Source organism: Condylostylus longicornis, unplaced genomic scaffold, assembly GCF_029603195.1.
Source record: "Condylostylus longicornis isolate FDR11 unplaced genomic scaffold, ASM2960319v2 ptg000038l, whole genome shotgun sequence".
NCBI lineage: Eukaryota > Metazoa > Arthropoda > Insecta > Diptera > Dolichopodidae > Condylostylus > Condylostylus longicornis.
In genome coordinates this window covers 11,818,707-11,841,085 of record NW_026578007.1, presented here as the reverse complement: position 1 = coordinate 11,841,085, position 22,379 = coordinate 11,818,707, and the positions used below count along the sequence as shown (strand labels likewise).

The window sequence follows — 22,379 nt, the reverse complement described above, 5'->3', positions numbered from 1 at the left end:
ATGGGAAGGACCATCTAAAATGAATTTGGAGAAATTATTCAATAATACTATTTCGATTCCTTTTTCTTTTCATATAATTTTCTCGGCTCCTATACTCTGCTTGTGTTAAAATATTTTTGATATTTCTATTCTCAGTTTTTAGCATCCTTTTCTTGAACATACAGGCAATGGTTACAATTTCGTATGTAATTTCAATGTTTTCCTTTTGCAATACAGTAATAAAATGTAGTATGTGTGAACGTAAAATATTCAATAAATTTATATTTAAATTCTGTTAATGGTCTTTTTTGTTAAGCATATAATTTGTAATATCGTTTTCAAATAAATTTTATTTAAAAAATTTTCTTACAATTTAAATATTAAAAATGACATTTTTATTGAATTATTAATATGTGAAAAGAAGATATGATGAAAAATATAAAAAAAATTAATGACAAAAATTTTATACTTTTTGTGATAATTTTTATGCCTATAAAATGAAAATTTTTAAAAATTTTTTTGAATTTAGTAAAAAATTTAACCCCGCTTCTTCTAATATTGTACATAATATCTTTTTAAATTATGTATGTATGTGAGAATTGAACATATACGAATAATTGCTTATATTTTCAAGTATATACGTCTACAAGTCGATATTTATCAAGCTATATATGTTCTGATTGTCTAGTTCTATTCAGCTCGTACATATACATTCGATGATTCACGAAAATTGATACCAGATGTAGCCTATTTAATGGTACATTATTTTCCAGCAAAAATACCAGTATACTAGTACTAGTAACATCATTAATGTTATAGAAATAAATTTAAAATCGAAAAAATTAAAATAATGGATGTCCATTGAATTTCTTATTTTAGATTTTTAGCACTTTTCCAAAAAATTTTTGAAAGAAAGTGCTTATTAGTTTGCTTCTTCTATCAGGGCATACTATATTTGAACTTTTCTTTCAAATCCGAACTGTTTATTTTCAAATTTATTATGCTGTTTTTCTTCTAGAGCCCTGGCTGTGGGAGTCTGAAATTTTAGTAGCTTTTAGACGTTAACAAATAGTTTATTTCGTTAGAAGTAAATTTTTTTCCAACTGCATCCCCTCTCAAGTTATCACCTCTTGAAATTTCTAAAATTTGAATTTTCGACGCTTTATATTTTCGAAACCGCAAGCTTTTTTCAAATTTCTATAAACGCAGAGAGCTAACGGTAAATTCCATAACATTAAAAAATATAATTATTTTTCTCAACTCACGCAATTAACCCTTAAAATCGAGCATTATGTTAACCCCTCTTTATATTAATTTTTGCTTTATTTCAAAGACTGCATAAATCGTTCATCCGAAATATATGCAATCCTAGAAATAGTTTCGTTTATGAATGAAAATAATATTAATAATGTGGTAGGTTCACATAGACTGTATTAAGCAGTATTTTCACTTGTTTAAGGGAAAAGTGCTACAATACAAACCATTGGTTTGACCCAACTTTATTATATATAGGTCAACAGAACTTGTATAGGTAACTGTCTATTTTTAAAATATCATGACTCTAACTTATATAAGCTTCCGTGTGGGCGTAATTTTACTGTTTGCTATCACTTTTGTTTTCTCGAAGAACAAATTGAGGGGAAATAGACGCATTGTTACTTTTTTAAACGTTATATATAACAATATAACAATATTTTTATTCGTTTTCTAAAATTATTTGTTTTCAAAATTTTTTCGGAATGCATTTCCAATTAGTTACGGCTCCAAAAGGTGTGAAAACTAATAAGTACTTATGATCCATACCATTAACGGTTTATTAACGGTTAAAGAAAACCTAAAATGTTTGTACAACATGCCTTTGAAAGTTTTGCAGCTTTTACGCGGAGATATTTTTAATATTCAACTATACAGAAAGGGTCAGTAAATGTTTCTATTGTGCAATTTTTTTTATGAGAATTAGCGCTGGATGGCGTTGTGTGGTTTTGTGAAACAAGAATGTTTTGTATATAAATGAAAGTAGTTTTAATAATGTAGTACATTGTTAAATTGTTTTTCAAAGCAGTATGTTCACTTGTTGAAGGGAAAAGTGATGCATTACAAACCATCTGTTTGACCAAACCATTTAGGAAACTCTTTATCAGAATAGAAAAACCTTTTAAACAACGATAAATATTTTTTTTTATATTTCTCTACATTTCGGAACTCTAAATTAATAATATAATTGCAACCAATCAAAACAATGATTCAACTTTTGCAAATTTAAAACCTGAAATAGCTTAGTATAGAATTGCACAACCACATTTTGTAATTAATTCCATTGAAATTTGCTGCAGTAAATAAATTCTACAAATTAAATAAAATATTTTTAAATTATATGGAAACATTTATGTGTTTCGTATGAATTTAAAATTAAGATATTCAATTACCAACTGAAAACAATTTTAATTCTTAGTAAGGTAATTATCTTGAACTTTTAGTTCCCGATGAAGTTGAAGTTGAGTTTCAAGACGTTCTATTTAGGTTCTTTATTTAAATGGCCCACTTTTGATATAATTTGAACCAGAAAATCACACTCTAGTGAAAAGCTTGAAAATTTTGGGTTTGCTTAACTGTTTTTTATTTTCTTTAAAATTTACCCTCATTCAAAGTTTCGATAGCCTTCATTAATTGGGTAATTCTGGATAAAATTAAAATTTGTTCGTTCAGTTTAATTCTCTTTTCTTTCTAATGCAAATTATTTTTCATTTAAATCATATATCTTGAATTCTTCCAAACTGTTAACGCGTAACTCTCTGTCCAAACTCGTAATTCACGTTAATTATTTCACCTCCATTCTATTGAAATAAATTTTGCTTTTTTTTATTTATTTAATATTTTTCTTTCCATAAAAATTTTCTTAAGTTTTTTTTTAAATGTAAATATTAATAGAAATATGGATTTGAACGAAGGTCTCTAGATATCATAAAATTTTTTTCTTCTATATAAATTTTATTATTTTACAAAAAAAAAGCTTTCAAAATACAAAAAAAAAAAATTTAAAATTGTAAAATCTACAGGCTTCGAACTCAATCATATTATTTACGTATAAAAACAAAAAATGTTAAATTTTGACGGATCTAGACGTAAGTGCGGTCTAAAAATTGTCCAGCTTCTATCCACAGCTTGTGCGGTCATACTCCAATCCTAAAAACTTAAGTATAGAAATTGTTTTGAAAACTTTTAACTTAATCTAATAACACATTCACACAACAACTAACAAACTCAACAACATTCACACAAAATATATAGGAACAAATTCTTAATATAAACCACCAAATTATAGTATACATGTATTTTTCAAAAATATTTTTATTTTTTAAATATTCACGAGGATAAAATTTTTTTTTTTTCATTTTCAATTCAGAATGAAAATATTATTAAATTTTTTTTTTTAAAAAAATGGTAAAATTTGGATTCGAACTCAAGATAAATTTTTTATTTCATATTTCATGAAAGTGAAAAATTGCTGTCAATTTCGTCTTTCAATCTGAGTAACATTATGAATAGAATAATATTATAGAAAGAATTACAATTAAATTAATATTAAAATGGATGAAAATAAATTAATTAATGTGAAGAAATTTTTAAGAAAATAAATTCAATAAAAACCATCATATGAAGAGCTATGAAAGCAGACTAAAATTATAACCGAATTTCTAATATTTACATGAATCTTTTGAATGTGAAATGAAACGCACATAAGTACACGAATTTCTTTGAAATTATTTGAAGTTCATACAGATGATTTTGACTCAAATATTTTAAAACATATAGTTTTGCATAACGTAAACGCAATTTTAAAGAACAAATTGACAACTGAGAAGGAGGTAAAACTTGCATAGAAGTTGAAATATAGTTGAAGTACAATGTTGAAAATGTTCAAATAGCTGCGAACAAATTAATAATTTCAGCAGCTTTTAGACACAAATAAATACTTTATTTCGTTAGAAGAAAGTTTTTTTTCCATCTGCACCTCCTCTTAGGTTAACGCCTCTTGAAATTTGCAAAATTTGAACAAACCATTGGTTTGATCCAACTTTTTCATTTAATTTTTTTTTTGTTTTAGACAATGTGGAGCGTAATTTGGAAATGAGCCCAATTGGATTAGATCAAATATGATATAGTTGCCTTTGGTTCACAGTCAATAAATTATTTCGCAGGCGGTAACGCAATTACAAGTTATTCAGAGTTTCTTGTCTTTGTCTTTTTATTTTGGGAGTAATTCAATCAAAAAGGAATTGATATTGTGTTAAAGATCTTAAGAATTTTAAAGAAAATCCAGCTGAAAAACTTTGTCTAACAAATATTCATAACAGCTAGGAAGCTAATGAGCCTAGAGCAATGTGAGGTTGTAAATTGTTTTTTTTTGTTCAGTTAATAGACCTATATTATGTTAAAATAATTGATTAATATCAGATATACAGTTTCTGAGAAATAGTTAATTAGGGATGAAATTTTGAGTTAGATAAGGTACTTTGATAATATTTGCATTTGCCACAAATTTTAAATTTTAAGGACGTATAAAGCCCTCCATTCAGTGCTTTTTTCTTTCTATTTGATATTGAAATATGGCAATGCACTCTGTACTTACTTATATTTTTAAATGCTTCATTTGAGTATAGTTTTCAATAATTTTATTTGAAATCTAATAAAAGTTAGATATCTGACTTAAAGTTGTTAAAAAAATGCTTTTTCACTGCAAATATTTTATGAATAAATACTATTGATTTTCATGTAAATTATTTTTTTGTTCGTATACTGTTGTTCTTACTCATTATATCGATTTTTGAAGCAATCCTATTGTTTATTAAAATACACTTCTGATGGCAATTAACTATTATTATGGTATCAAAATTTTTCTATGTTATTGCAGCAATAAATCATATAATTTTGCTTAATCATGTGAAGTGTCTATATTCTTAATCTAAGTTTCTATAATCTTATTCCAAACTAGTTTTATAAGTATTAACTCTTGTATTATTATAATCAATTTTAATTTTATTTCCATATTTTTATATTTTGAATTAAAGTGAAACTAAGAGTAGCTATACGACAATTACTGCGAGGATTGGAGGGGATGAGTTCCTTTCCCCATATCTCTCTTCAATAATTTACAATCTAAAAGAGTAGCTTGCATCTATAAATAATATTATTTGAAGCAATTATTTTTGGATAAATAAAATGTCCCCTATAAGTATGCTATAAGTACATAAATAATGTTTGCTTTTGCGTAAGATATTTTGATTTATTGTTAAAGAAAATGTAAAAAAATATTTATTAAATGTCATCTTTTACTTATAATTTTGTTCGCCTTGTTTTATATTTTCATGCCCTTCACTTCATTAAGTATATTGTTAGCTATTACAAGTACATATGAATAAAATTATTAGAGATTTCTTAATATTATTCAGGAAATCTACTTCGAAATAAATAATTTGTCGACCACATCAGATTTTTTTATTATTCTTTACCGTAGCATATTCCAAAAATAAATATTATTATAATGGAAAATATTACGATAAAATTAAATTTTTTATTCAATATTAAATTTTATAATAAAAAATATAATCATTAAATTTAATTATTTTTATAATAGTAAATTTTAAAAATAACTATTATATTTAAGAATTAAAGAATAAAAAAAAATCTATTTAATTTATTTTTATCGTAAGTTTTAATTAACTTTACAATATTCTTTTGATAATCCTATATAGAATATAAATTAATACAAAAGTTGAATTGTTTTTAAAAAAAAAATTTTGTATATACCTATAAGTGCCTCTAAAAGTTAGTATTACGAATGATATTTTTGTATATCTTAAAATTTTAGAATATATTTCAATAGTATAGTATTTTCAAATAAAAGAAAATTTTAATTTGATTGGATTAACATATAAAATTTAAGCAAATGGATTTAAGAGTATTTCATATCGTAAAATATACGTATAACTATTTAGAGAATAAAAAAATGCCTAATAAAATATAATTATTATTGCATTTATGTTCTACTAAAAAGATTTTAAAATATATTGGTTTTACTAAAATGTTATACAACTAATATTTTTGGCCCTTTGAGATCTATTCTTTCGAAATTTCCTAACCTTAATTTCTGAATGAAAGAACTTCAAGGATCAATCATCATTTTGTAAATGGAAGACAATTTGATAATATTGCTTTGTTATAACTAAGTATTTTAATATCAAATAATGTAAACGAATCAAGTGGCTGCAGCAGTATTTCAAATTCAGTATTCTTTTAAAAGAATTTATAATATTGTCGTTTTTTATGTAGTGGTAGTGGTCGTACGCTGTAGACATTATATTTTAATTTTTTCTTTGCACATGTATGCATTCTTGTATGATTGAGACAATAATAACTGGAGAATTTGATTTTTTATTTTATGGAAAATTTATGATTCATAAAATATAAAAGTTTAAATATTAAAAAATAAATTCTCAATTATATTAATTGTTATTGGTATATAATAAATTTGTAAATAATCCTTTAATATAGAAATATTATTTATCCACAAAATTTGAATTTTGAATTTTATCATAACCCGTAAATGAAAGCTATAGAAGGGTTATTGTAAAATTTCTAACAAATAAGTAAATTTTATTTAAATTAATGAAATTATTTTTCTCAAATAGATAAATATTAAAAATAAATAAATCTATAGATTAAATTAAGAGTTTGTAAAGTAGCACATTTCTCATCAGCAATTAAAAACATACTTTCATACTTTTCAGGCTTAATATAGAAAAAAAAAGTATTTTTATTGCATACTTTTAGGATGAAAATAATTAAAAAGTTTATTTACTGTAATAGTGGAAGTATGCATGTAAATAAAGTTTTACCAGTAAGAATTTCTTCAGTACCAGTGTTTGTTTTTATTTTAGGAAAATGTCGTAAAAGAATGCTCCATAATTTACAAAAGAATGAACAGCCGAAAATTTAAATTTTTTAAATTACAAGATTTGATAAATAGAAAGGAGAGAAAAATAGAAAGAAAATATGAGTTTCAAAAGAAAGAGGCATTTAATAATGTTAAAAAAACTCTTCTAATTTATCCTCTAAAAATGGAATTATATTAATAGTGTTAAAAGAAAAGTAAACGGACAGTTAAATTGAACTGCAACATAGCTAAATTTCTGCATTTGGTGAATTTTAAGAATACTTATAGATTTCATGTAATAAGTTTTCTAGTAATAAGTTTTCTAACGGGTCTTTACTTTAAGGAAAACAGAGGTAAGAAAAGAATTTTGTTATAAAGAAATACGGTCGAACTCGCTGACAAATATAATAAAAGTATTTTGGAACCTTTTTTTTTATAATTGTGTAGAAAATACGCTTAAAACTGAAAAAAGAAAGTTGAATACTAAGTAGGGTTTACTATTCGATTATTCTAAAGATTATTTTAAAAATTGACGAGCTTAGGATGATATAATATTTGGTAACTTAGTAAGAAAAATCTGAATTCTCTTGATTTTCTTCATCTTCTCTTCTGGCTTCTCAAAAAAATTGAAATCCTCGCTCCCGTTTTAATCTTCTTCGTAGACTTCTCTTAAAACCATTTAAATCGTTAGCGTTTTGTTTTAAAAATTAAATTTTTATAAGATGTTACTAACTTCTTTTGATTAAAATTATTTTGATTTCAAATATTGGCTAACAATTATTTTGGATTTCCCATGAGCCTGTTCATAAAAATTTCATAAAACCCTCAAATTTCATTTAAATTTTTTAAAAGTCAAATTAATTAGGGGATGCTTTTATTATTATGTATTAGTGAATTTTAATGGTTTTTTTTTTCCAATTACAATTATAACACATTTTTAATTAACCGTTTCATTGTTATTTTTTTACGTTCATTGTTCTATTTTTTTTTTGGTTATTTGAAATTGAATTTAATTTGTTCGTACTACAATAGGCAGATTTTTTTAATTATTAAGTAAATTGATTTTGTCAATTATTTTCCATTTTTTTTGTTAATTAGATTTTATTTTAACAAAATATTCAATTTGTTAATCATTTATTTATACATATGTATGTATAAGTTTTATATTGTTATTTGATTTTTTGCAATTTCCCTTATTTTTCTAGCATAACTGTTATATATGCTTTGGAAAAATGAATGTGTAAATGCAAGTATGAGCTTTGTTATATTTAATATATTAAGTTGAATTATAAATATTAATTTTCTTTCGTAATTTCTTTGATCAGCTCAATTACTTAAAATTTCATATTATTAATATTATTGTCAACTCTTGTGGTCACAAAACTCTCTAGTATTATTTAACTCGATGAAATTTTGTAAAATAATATTCATTCTTATATAATCTTAAAGAAAATATAAAATACAATTTATTGTGAGTGAACCAGAAATATATAGCTCTTTTCCTTGTTCGTCAATTATGGCTATTTTCTTTTACTAAATTTTACGTGTGATAAAATAAAAATAATATTTGAGTATATGTTGCATGTGATTTGAGCTCAATTAACTTATAATTAGAATAAAATTATTAAGTCAATTGAATGCAAAACTAATTTATTATAACTAGTTACTGGTAAGAGTAAATGGACGCGAAAAGCTATAAAGAATTTCTTTTGTGAATGGTTCTGTTTTTATACAAAATAACTAGTCTTAAGATAAACTTGGTTTTTGAGTGAAAATTTATTAAATTTTATCATAAAATAAAATATTTTTATCTTTGCTACAAAATTTTCTAAATTTAAGAATCTTTAATATTTGATTAATGACAAATGTTTCTAGTAAATAGAAATATATTATATTAAATAATATGTGTCCCAGCGTATAACCAGTAAATAAATTCAATTTTAAAGTTAAAATCTATGTTAGGACGAATAAGAACACGAATAAGAACAAAAACGAAACTTGTGCAGAGTTCCAACATTACCACATTTTAATCTTTAAATCTAAAAAATTTATATAATAAGCTATAAAATTTAAGATTTTTTGTTTCTAAGACAGAAATTAAATTTATTTCTCCTTTACTCATTTATGAAGTTTTAAAAAATATTTCCCGGTGCCATATTGAACGTCAACATTTTAAAATCTTAATTTGTAATTATTAAATTTGAAAAATTTTTTTAAATTGCTGAAAAATTTTGCAATTACCCCACAATTACAGACTACAGACTTAATGAAATTTGAAGTTAAAATTCAGGTTCAGGTTTGACAATAGATCTCAGACAGTTAAAGTTCAGGTTTAATAAAATTTCTAATAATTATTTTTTTTATATTTTTTTTTCTCATAAAAATATTTTCAATTGATTTGCCTAAAATTATGCAATTTGATATAGAACTATTTTTAATATTGAAAAATGTAATTTAATTTTTCATAAGAAAATCTGTGGTAGCCAGCTAGATTATATGCAAATAGATTATATGCAAATATTTAAAAAAAAAATTAAATTCTTTTTCAATTAATCCTTTGGATTTTTCATTCTTATCTTTCATAATTTGACATTAAAATATTTTTAATAAGGCTAAAATTTATTTATTGTGTTTTTTTTTTATTGGAAGCTATCTCTTTACTATAGAAATATAAATTTAATAAAATATAAATTAAACCATTAAATTTAATCGTATTTATAAATAATATAAAAATTTTTATATTTGTGTATATATGTATGTATGTACTTTTATTTTATTGTATGTATAATAAAGAAAATATTCATATCTGCATAAAATAAATTTAATATAATAGGTGCGCCTACATGCATACATTATATATGTGTTTGTAAATTATAAGTAGATAAACAGTAAATATTATAAGGAAATGCATAAGCCTTATATAAAGTAACGTATGGTCTCGTCGCCATTCTTTTTTATCGCAATATTAAATAACAAGAAGAGGAAAAGAAACAAAGAATGCGAAAATAATAAACAATTTGAGTTAAAAACATAAATTTGTTGCATATAATAAGGCGCACGGTTTTTTTTTCTTTTCTCCATTTTATTGTATTAAAAATAAAATAAAGTATCGCAATAATATATATTTTTTTTTTATATATGTATGATAATCATATATAGACCTTAAAAATTCTATATAAAATTTACATAAATAATTTAAAATGGTGTTGCAGGAATTAGTAACTTATTCTAACTGCGTATTTAGAAAAAAATTAATAAATTGTGGGTCGGAATCAGTTGTTTGCCATTTCAGAACGAAGTTAAGCATTTAAATTTCCAGTAAATTAATTTATTATTGTTGCGGTTTTTGGAAAGAAATTCAGCAAAATTTGTCAGTTTAACTATGAGTATACAAAATTTTTAAATTTTATTTTCATAAATTGTACATGCTATTCCCAATACTAAAGTATATCACTTGAAATTATCAAATGAGTAAAACACTGAGAACATGAAAATAAAACACTCGGCAACTCAAGATTTATAAGTTGCCTACCCATGTCTAATATACAATGTATAATGCTTTTTTATACCAACGCAAGATATTGATGATTTCAGTGGTTAAAGATTATCCAAAAATATAATAATGAAAAGTATGGATAAATTGAGAGCATATATTATATACTTGTGAGAGGGTATACATTATAACAGTTATACTCATATACATAGGTATATAATAATATTATGATTAAGTATATGAAGAAATTATTGTTATACGTATAATATGTATATATGTATATATATTATATTAATAAGAATAAGTATATTATGTAATATGTTAATGTAATAAAAAATTGTTGAGGGTAATGAGAAATTTCAAATTTACAAAAAAACAAAAAAAAAAATAAACAAAAAAAAAATTAATAATAAAAATTGAGGAAAAAAAAAGGTGGTAAAAAAAAATTTTTTTTTTTTCCTTTATAATTTTAATAACACTGGTTGCTTCATATAAGGGAATGCCAATAATTTGTGGTTTTGTATATTATACACTTGTGTACCTATAAATATATGAATGTTATATGTATGCGTAAATGTGTTTTTGACTTGTAAATAAATTCCTTTGAAAAAATTAAAAAGATTGTACCCATAATATATGTAACAAAATTTCAACTACTTTTAGATTTCCAGCCTATTGTTTTAGCATATTTCGAGAAGAACACGATTCCCACATTTCGGTAGTATGGAGAAAAATCGAAATAAAATGTAGATTCCCTTTTCAGTCCCTCCTGTTAGACAATATGGAATTTATTTAATTTTATACTTAATTTGTACGATACTTTTAAAAATCATGCATTCTTGTTCCTGTCTTACACCAATATGTCATATAAAATTTTCCATATTAAAAGAGCACTTCGGGTTTGATTCTTGGATATTCTTATTAAAATATTCTTCTTTCAGATACCTCAAAAATTTAGGCGGATTTCTCATTTAATGTTATACTTATATACCGAAAGAAAAAATTAAAATTAGAAAATATTATACCAAAATCAGTTTAAAGAGGACAAGAGAAAACTCATCTAGTCATATAGCTACATTGCTATATAAAAAAAATAATAAAAATAAATTTCAACAAAAAAAAAAAAAAAAATTAAGGTGCCATGAGTGAATTTAATAAGGTTTTGAATATATTAATATTTTATTTTGATAATTTAATCACATTTTTCTTTTATTTTCTCTTCCTTTTTTTTGTTTTTTGTTTTCTATAATTTATATCGCGCATATATGTGTGCATATGTATATTTTAATCATGTAGGTTCTAGTAAATATTTTTACACATTTGTATTATAGGAGTTCCTCATGCAATACCGAAGAAATTCTATAATTTAATAGTTATATTGGTTTGATTTTAATAAATATAAATTATGGTATTTGGATAAACAGCAGGTCTATTTGAAGCTTTGAGATAAAAAATTAAAAAATTTTTATTTTGCTGTTAAATTCACCTCAAAATTTAGGATATAATAATATGTGGTTCGGATTCACATACAATTCGAATTGAACATTTTTGCAGAAGAGCTGAAAAGTTATCGAAGTTCGGGGTATATATTCAATATATTTGTGTTATATATGTACGTTAATTTTGTCTAAATGATTGTTTTAAAGATTCATGTTATCAGACTATAGAAAAATTTCCAAATGCTTATCCAAATGTTTTTTTCAAAATTTTGACTCTATACTAATAATTTTCTAAAATGTTAGAAATGTTTTTCTAACTAATATAGTTTTTAATTTAATACAAAAGTATTGGTATAAAGAGGTTATAAATTTTATATTATTAGAGTATATACTAGGGGTAGATAAGATTAACACTATATACCCTCAAATGTTTTCTCTATATACGTTACGGGAGCCTATCTGGGTATCGTTAGAGATTTGTGCTGCTATTCGGATTAGTTTAAGTTAATAAAAATTTCCCTAATGCTCTTAAAATTTACACATATTTAACTTGTTGAGGACACGTACCTAAATATTTTCTACTTTTTATTCTTTATTATCTTTAAATGTCTTACGCATAATGTTATTTTAAAGTAGACAAATTGTTGAATTTAAAAAACATATTGTTAAAAGAATTGTTGCATAAATGCACAGTTGACATGGAATTTCCGATTATTTATTTATGCAAAAATTTATATATTATGACGGAAAACGCTCTTCTATATTGTTTTCAGTCATTTGCATTTATAATGTGTGTATGTATATGTACGTATATAATATGTACATAGATATTATAAAATAAAAATAAAATAAGCGTGTTAAACAAACTTATTGTTGTTAGTAATTTGTTTTATTTTTGTTTCTCTTAACTTTTTGTTCCTTTCGTTTCACTTTGTAATTGTACGTTGCTCGTTTTGATTTTAAAAATAGCACCAACCATATAAGGATAAAATAGCGTTATATTTTGTAATAATTTCCCATGCTTCTTTTAGTGTTGATATTTTGGTGTTGGTTGGCATATTTTAACATTTTGTTTTTTTAAACATAACTTGCTCTGTTTTCTCTTCAATTTATTCAGGAATGTTAAGTTTTTGAGGAGAATGGATTGTTTATGTTATTGGTATGAATTTTGAAATTATTTTCCAGATGTTGAGTAAAAATTGATTAATAATTTTTTTATTTTGTTGTTTTATTTTAATTAGTAGATTTAATTTTAGGTTTTCAACATTAGGTTCAATATATAAAAAAGAATCAATAGAAAATTTAAATAATTTACTTTCGTATATATATATATATGTGTGTGTTCACACTTCAAATATTAGATATATTATGAATGTGATGTTGCGTCAAAAGCTCCATAGTTCATTAAATTTTTGGTATTTGAAAAAAATTCTTTAATAATATGAAAATTTTTGAATTATTTAATAAAAAATAAGGCAATAATAATGAGTTTTTTCAATAATTCAGACATGTACTGAAATTTCTAAATTAAATCTTAAAAATCTTGTCACCCACACTTACAAATCTGCAGAAATCAAATATTTAATTTTGCAGATTTTTCATTTATTCGAGTAATTCTTCAATATCCAAATTTTTTTGTATTATGCTCCCAATTTAGAATATTTTTGCAGTAGTTATAAATTCTTTTCCTTTTGCAATTTTAAGCACGTCTGCCATTTTCGAACATGCTATTTTTGCAAATTTTGCAGTTGGAATTTATCGAATGTGCTTAAGACCTAAATTAGAACTGAATAATCGAAAATTTTCAATTTAACTACTATGCTAACTGAAAAATGTGAATTAGTGCTATGATAACTGGTGTAAGAATATATTTTTTCTGTGTTAATAGGGGGTATCAAACTCAAAATTTATATATATTTGCTTTAAGTATAGACTGAACCCTGTGCAACTACCTATTTTATTCAAATGTGTGTTGTAATTTATTCTGCAGGAAATTTGTTTAAATTCGAATAAATTCGATATCAGCTAAATCAAATGTTAGGAATCAATCATTTTTCCTTATATAATGTCCTGAATAATTGATCTTATTATGATGCTTAGAGCTAAATATGAATGACGGCCAATTCGTTGATCCTAAATTTTGAAAAATTTGATGCTGTAAATTTTTTGAATTGGCGCTTTGAATTGGAGGCACTCTCTTAAATTTTTAAATTGATTATTTTGAAGAGAACTTTTTTTTATTATCGTAGAAACAAGTTTTACGACTTCATGGATATTCTTCTATATCTACAATACAAATAACAGTTTAATAAAATTCTAACAATTGTAAAATAGTTCACACGTATAAGAGCGTTGTGGTTTGAGCTTCAGTGGAGAGACGGCTTATGAGACCATACTTAGACATTGCTAAACAATAAGTATACACAAAATTTTGGTTACGTTACATTCAGTAAAATAAAGCTGAAAGTGGCATTAAATAGTAAAAATTCCAAAACCCTTATTAAATACTTTAATAAATATTTTAAAAAAGAAAACAGAATGAGTACTATTAATTGACTTTATGAGTTTTTTTATGAAAAATAATAAAAAATGTAATTTTTAAACCGCATATTAGATGCATAAAATGTTCAATAAATATGTAGACAGCATATGATGCAGTAATCATGCTGTTTTTTTTTTCTTTGTATAATTATTAAACAACAAAAAAAAATGAAACAAAAATAACAAGGTACAAATAAATTTTTGTCAGGATGCAATATTGGTTAAAATTTTTTTTACAGCTATTGTTGTGTAACACGCGACAGACAATTAATTTGCTTTTATTTTTTTTTCTTATTTATTGATGAAGTTGACTGCATTTGTTTTATATACATACATTATATAAAAATGCTGTGATTATGGTAAATATTAATAATTGTTATTCAATTTTTATTTGAAGAGGAAGGTTAATTAAATATTCTGGTTTTTATTATATTTAACGTATATAGAATGCACAATTAAATATACGATTTAATATACAACTGCAATTTTATCATTGTATTCTTCCAAAACCATAAACATTTTTTAAATTCTAGAAATACACAAAAATAGCAACTTGCTGTATCTAATTCAAAACAGAATAAACAAAGAAATGGGCGTTAAAATTAACCTTCATACTGAAACCAGTTTTTGAAGTCATGCATTTGAAACTGAAAGAATGAACTCAATATATTCATGGTAAACTATAACAGTATAAAACTTTGAACTGCTTTATTGCATGATTTTATGTATTTCCGTACTTTTCCAAGCTATTGTTGATTAAAACGAACAATATTTAAATTTTCGCCATCTTACTTTTCCGAAAATATACGCGTTTTAAAAATCCTATAAAATACAAGTACTTTTAAGACAAAAAAGTTCACGATTAAATATAATTTGAAAACTTCAGAACAAGGGTTTTGTCTTATTAACAAAATAATTGATAATAGAAGAATCATAATGTATGCCATTTTTTTATCCTGTCAATAATTATATACATATATTAGTAAAATAACAAAAAGTAGTCCAATTTTCGAAATTTTGTTCAACAGAACTCATTAAGTATAATAAGAAATTTCGTTAATTATTTTTAAAATGATAAAAATCGTGGAATCTGTCAACAGTAAAAATTCAGTTGATAAGCTCTAACATACCGAAAACGTTGATATTTCGTCAAAGGCCAAGATCAGCCGAAATTGAGCTCTGAATATAAATAATTTTTTAACAGTTTTCCTTAGAAGTCATAATTAATAAAATTTTGTTAAAAAGGTGGCATAAGTAGGAAATTGGAAAACATGCAAAACAGGAATTCGTAATGAAAAGGAAGTCATCAGCAGGTCCAGAATATGAAGATATTGCAATCTTTCCGTATATAATTTATTAGAAATCGAAAAAAAATGTTCTTTTATATAAAAAAAAAATTATTTAGTTCCGACATTTACTAAATTATTTGCAAGTTTTTTAATTAGAGTTACCGTATAGTACGTTGCACTAGCTATGCATTTCATAAAAAATTTAAGGAGCTGGAAGCAGAAAACTGGACAAAATTAAAAATTATTTTATTTCTATAAAGTATAAGCTAAAATGGCATAAATGCAGGGGCATTAAACAAATCACTATTTAAATAAAACTACGAAAATAAAAAGTTTATTATGTTGAGGATTCATAAAGACTCTTAACTAATTTTCTTTTTTAGAATTTAAGCTCTGCTACTAATTTGTTGATGAGAGTTATGAAAGTTATAGCTTGAGTTCGTTTTGTTTCTCAGAAAAATTATTTTTGAAATTATAAGACATCAATTGCAAGATTAAACAATTTTTCTCTCTATCTCTATTATTGTGTTCTATCACCAAACTTGTGTGGCTAAAAATTGAAAACTGAACTTATAAATTACTTTTCTTCCAATTTTTAAGATTTATTTTTATTTTATTATTTTCGAGGAGCTTTTCTTCAATAGGAAACTATAAGTCTGTGTTAACAAAAAGAAAAAGATACTAGGGCGGCTGACGAATTTTCTAATCACTGTCAATTATTATAAGAAATATTTTAAAATCATATTGTTGAGAACAAAAATTTGTATATTCTTCCTATAGTATATTCACTTCACAAGTTCTTAAATTTACGTATTTTCTTTAAGAAATTAAAAAAAATGTTGCTTCCGTCAATGATAAAAATTTGTTGATAGTAGATTTTAAAATAAAATTTTACTTAATAATATGAAAAATTTTTATTTGTTTTAATTCTGGTATTTGCTCCCAGTGGTTTTGAAATAAATTTAATTGATAAAAATGGTTTTAGCTCTTGCCATGTTTTGAAATTTCTATTGTTGTTAAGCTAAAATAATGATAAATTATTAGGTAATGAAGGGCATAATAATAATATTAAAAAGTTAACTTTTACAAAATTTTCCAAAACAAAAACCAGAAACTATTAAGACATCTATATAATATATATGTATGTACATATTATATATGTATGTAAGTGCAAATCTTCAGATTATAAAAGTTTGTTCTTGTAATTTTTCTTGTTAATTAATTACGTGTGTGTTCACAAAAAATCTTCAGAAAAATGGAAATTTGAGATTTTTTCAATAACAGCTATTCGAAATTTGGTTTTTCCATAGGCTCATTTAAATTTAAATCCTTGTATATAGGCACCAATTATTGAAAATTACAAAAATTGTACTTTTCCTTGATTGTTTCTCCATTTTGTTTTGCAAAATAATATTATTTGAGTTGAAAATCTAAAATTAGAAAGGCAATTTTGAAAAAAATTAAAGAAAATCCTACGTTTATGAAAATTTATTTTCATTTATGAAAAAAAATATTTTGTTGAAAATAATTCCAATTTATTGACATATTGAATTTTTTTTACTAGTAAATTTTGATTAAAAAATTTTTGTATTCAATTATATGAAAATTTTTATAAGAAAAATTTTTTGATCGCAGCAATTTTTTGACATCGAAAATTGTATATAAAGGGCAACAAATTTTTATTTTGTCAGTATGAGAAAATATTTTAGAAGGAGGAGTGCGGTAAATATTTTCTCTGATTAAATTATGCATTTTTATGCATTTATAAATTGCAAAATAATTTAAAAAAATATTTTAGCGATTTATGAATGCATAAATGATAAAAATAAATATTTTTTTTATATTTTAATTATAAATTTAAGGGATTGAAATTTCATTTTTGAAAATCCCCTAAATTTATAATATTTTGTTAGGAAAAAATTGTTTTCCTTATTTTTTATAAGAAAATCAACAAAAATTTGTAATTTTAGTGAAAAAAAATTTATGTAAGAATAAAAAAATAAAATCTACATTTTTTATTCTTATATTTTTTTCTTTTTTGAAAAAAAATTTTTTTTGTTCATTTCTCAATGACTATTCACAAAAAAATTTTTTTTCATAACAATTTTTTTAAACTTACTCTTCTCAATTTTTTTAATAAAAACTTACCAAATTGTAATTATCATTTTCATTTTTTTTTTTTAGAAAATGGAAACTATATATTTGGTAAGTGTCATTTCACTTATTTTATTTGCCTTTTTATATACAATTTATAAATTTATCCGTCGTAGCGCGTTTGGCTATTATTTTGATAGACGCGTACGTAAATTTATTTCCTTCCATAGCGTGGACCCTTTAACTGTTCTTGAGAATGGCACTGTACCATTCAAAGGCGTGCGATATGTTAGATTGTCTGATCAGGAGTATTCGATTAACTGTTCGAGATCCTCTTCCCGTACCATTAGTCTTGAAGAGGGTTTTCTAACGACAGATAACCAAACTTGCGTTCAAAACGGCATTGTAAATGACAAGGTACAATGTCCGAATATTTTGACGGGCCTTGATCTCGACGATAGCCCATATCGATATTATACGCTTACACCACCTGGTAGCGTTGACGGTGACTGCTTTAACGAACTGGACAATTCGGGTTTTGTTGAAGATGAGCCGGTTCCCAATCCACAATTATATGCGGATTATAGTTTGGCCCTCGACAGCCTTGATGACAACGACTGTGACGAGATCTATGTGTCCGTGTCTTTTCCGGCACCGGCACCTAATTTTACGCGAACAACGAGTTTTTCAAGTTTCTTTTTAAAAGGAAAAAGAAACTTGAGGCCCGATTACGAAGTCAATAACGAATTTTTCGACGCGGACCGTGCCATTAGCTGGCCAAAGTAAGCCTTCTTATACCGCGCATTACGATGATTGCGTTTTTCTATTGCGTTTTGCACATGTTTTTTTTTTTTCATTAGTATTTTAGTTAATATTGCTTTTGTGTTAATGGTTCATTTTTGATTGCTTTTATTACAAAAAAAAAAATTTAAAAAAAAAATTAAAAAACAAAAATAAAAAAAAAATATAAAACAAAAATAAAAAAAATTAAATTATTAATAATAATAATAGTAAAAAATTAATAGAAGCCTCCTCCGCGTGCGGGTTGGGGAGGGGTGCGGGTCGCTTCTGTGTTATTCCTTTAGTTTTTGTTGCATTTATTTAAAAAAATATAAAAAAAATAATAAAGCAAAAATAAAAAAAAATTATTAATGATAATAATAGTAAAAAATTAATAGAAGCCTCCTCCGCGTGCGGGTTGGGGAGGGGTGGTTGGCCGTGGGAACTTACTATTATTATTATTAATAATATAAATTTTATCGCTTTTGTGTTATTCCTTTAGTTTTTGTTGCATTTATTTAAAAAAATATAAAAAACATAATAAAACAAAAATAAAAAAAAATTATTAATGATAATAATAGTAAAAAATTAATAGAAGCCTCCTCCGCGTGCGGGTTGGGGAGGGGTGGTTGGCCGTGGGAATTTACTATTATTATTATTAATAATATAAATTTTATCGCTTCTGTGTTATTCCTTAAGTTTTTGTTGCATTTATTTAAAAAAATATAAAAAAAAATAATAAAACAAAAATAAAAAAAAATTATTAATGATAATAATAGTAAAAAATTAATAGAAGCCTCCTCCGCGTGCGGGTTGGGGAGGGGTGGTTGGCCGTGGGAATTTACTATTATTATTATTAATAATATAAATTTTATCGCTTCTGTGTTATTCCTTTATTTTTTGTTGCATTTATTTAAAAAAATATAAAAAAAAATAATAAAACAAAAATAAAAAAAATTATTAATGATAATAACAGTAAAAAATTAATAGAAGCCTCCTCCGCGTGCGGGCTGGGGAGGGGTGGTTGGCCGTGGGAATTTACTATTATTATTATTAATAATATAAATTTTATCGCTTCTGTGTTATTCCTTTAGTTTTTGTTGCATTTATTTAAAAAAAATATAAAAAAAATAATAAAGCAAAAATAAAAAAAAATTATTAATGATAATAATAGTAAAAAATTAATAGAAGCCTCCTCCGCGTGCGGGTTGGGGAGGGGTGGTTGGCCGTGGGAACTTACTATTATTATTATTAATAATATAAATTTTATCGCTTCTGTGTTATTCCTTAAGTTTTTGTTGCATTTATTTAAAAAAATATAAAAAAAAATAATAAAACAAAAATAAAAAAAAATTATTAATGATAATAATAGTAAAAAATTAATAGAAGCCTCCTCCGCGTGCGGGTTGGGGAGGGGTGGTTGGCCGTGGGAATTTACTATTATTATTATTAATAATATAAATTTTATCGCTTTTGTGTTATTCCTTTAGTTTTTGTTGCATTTATTTAAAAAAAATATAAAAAAAATAATAAAACAAAAATAAAAAAAAATTATTAATGATAATAATAGTAAAAAATGAATAGAAGCCTCCTCCGCGTGCGGGTTGGGAAGGGGTGGTTGGCCGTGGGAATTTACTATTATTATTATTAATAATATAAATTTTATCGCTTCTGTGTTATTCCTTTAGTTTTTGTTGCATTTATTTAAAAAAATATAAAAAAAATAATAAAACAAAAATAAAAAAAAATTATTAATGATAATAATAGTAAAAAATTAATAGAAGCCTCCTCCGCGTGCGGGTTGGGAAGGGGTGGTTGGCCGTGGGAATTTACTATTATTATTATTAATAATATAAATTTTATCGCTTCTGTGTTATTCCTTTATTTTTTGTTGCATTTATTTAAAAAAATATAAAAAAAAATAATAAAACAAAAATAAAAAAAATTATTAATGATAATAACAGTAAAAAATTAATAGAAGCCTCCTCCGCGTGCGGGCTGGGGAGGGGTGGTTGGCCGTGGGAATTTACTATTATTATTATTAATAATATAAATTTTATCGCTTCTGTGTTATTCCTTTAGTTTTTGTTGCATTTATTTAAAAAAATATAAAAAAAATAATAAAACAAAAATAAAAAAAAATTATTAATGATAATAATAGTAAAAAATTAATAGAAGCCTCCTCCGCGTGCGGGTTGGGGAGGGGTGGTTGGTCGTGGGAATTTACTATTATTATTATTAATAATATAAATTTTATCGCTTCTGTGTTATTCCTTTAGTTTTTGTTGCATTTATTTAAAAAAATATAAAAAAAAATAATAAAACAAAAATAAAAAAAAATTACTAATGATAATAATAGTAAAAAATTAATAGAAGCCTCCTCCGCGTGCGGGTTGGGGAGGGGTGGTTGGCCGTGGGAATTTACTATTATTATTATTAATAATATAAATTTTATCGCTTTTGTGTTATTCCTTTAGTTTTTGTTGCATTTATTTAAAAAAATATAAAAAAAATAATAAAGCAAAAATAGAAAAAAATTACTAATGATAATAATAGTAAAAAATGAATAGAAGCCTCCTCCGCGTGCGGGTTGGGGAGGGGTGGTTGGCCGTGGGAATTTACTATTATTATTATTAATAATATAAATTTTATCGCTTTTGTGTTATTCCTTTAGTTTTTGTTGCATTTATTTAAAAAAATATAAAAAAAAAATAGTAAAGCAAAAATAGAAAAAAATTACTAATGATAATAATAGTAAAACATTAATAGAAGCCTCCTCGGCGTGCTGGTTGGGGAGGGGTGGTTGGCCGTGGGAATTTACTATTATTATTATTAATAATATAAATTTTATCGCTTCTGTGTTATTCCTTTAGTTTTTGTTGCATGTATTTAAAAAAATATAAAAAAAAATAATAAAACAAAAATAAAAAAAAATTACTAATGATAATAATAGTAAAAAGTTAATAGAAGCCTCCTGCGCGTGCGGGTTGGGGAGGGGTGGTTGGCCGTGGGAATTTACTATTATTATTATTAATAATATAAATTTTATCGCTTCTGTGTTATTCCTTTAGTTTTTGTTGCATTTATTTAAAAAAATATAAAAAAAAATAATAAAACAAAAATAAAAAATAATTATTAATGATAATAATAGTAAAAAATGAATAGAAGCCTCCTCCGCGTGCGGGTTGGGGAGGGGTGGTTTGCCGTGGGAATTTACTATTATTATTATTAATAATATAAATTTTATCGCTTCTGTGTTATTCCTTTAGTTTTTGTTGCATGTATTTAAAAAAATATAAAAAAAAAATAATAAAACAAAAATAAAAAAAAATTACTAATGATAATAATAGTAAAAAATTAATAGAAGCCTCCTGCGCGTGCGGGTTGGGGATGGGTGGTTGGCCGTGGGAATTTACTATTATTATTATTAATAATATAAATTTTATCGCTTCTGTGTTATTCCTTTAGTTTTTGTTGCATGTATTTAAAAAAATATAAAAAAAAAATAATAAAACAAAAATAAAAAAAAATTACTAATGATAATAATAGTAAAAAATTAATAGAAGCCTCCTCCGCGTGCGGGTTGGGGAGGGGTGGTTTGCCGTGGGAATTTACTATTATTATTATTAATAATATAAATTTTATCGCTTCTGTGTTATTCCTTTAGTTTTTGTTGCATTTATTTAAAAAAATATAAAAAAAAATAATAAAACAAAAATAAAAAAAATTACTAATGATAATAATAGTAAAAAATTAATAGAAGCCTCCTGCGCGTGCGGGTTGGGGAGGGGTGTATAATAAAAAAATATAAAAAAAAATAATAAAACAAA

The 22,379-nt window shown here is 24.4% G+C and overlaps 1 protein-coding gene across 1 annotated transcript in view; it reads right to left on the bottom strand.

Annotated features, from left to right (window-relative positions):
* LOC129608994 (putative uncharacterized protein DDB_G0277255) overlaps window positions 1–22,379 on the bottom strand; it is a 109,928-nt gene that overhangs the window by 14,257 nt on the left and 73,292 nt on the right. The gene's annotated exons all lie outside the window — the stretch shown is intronic.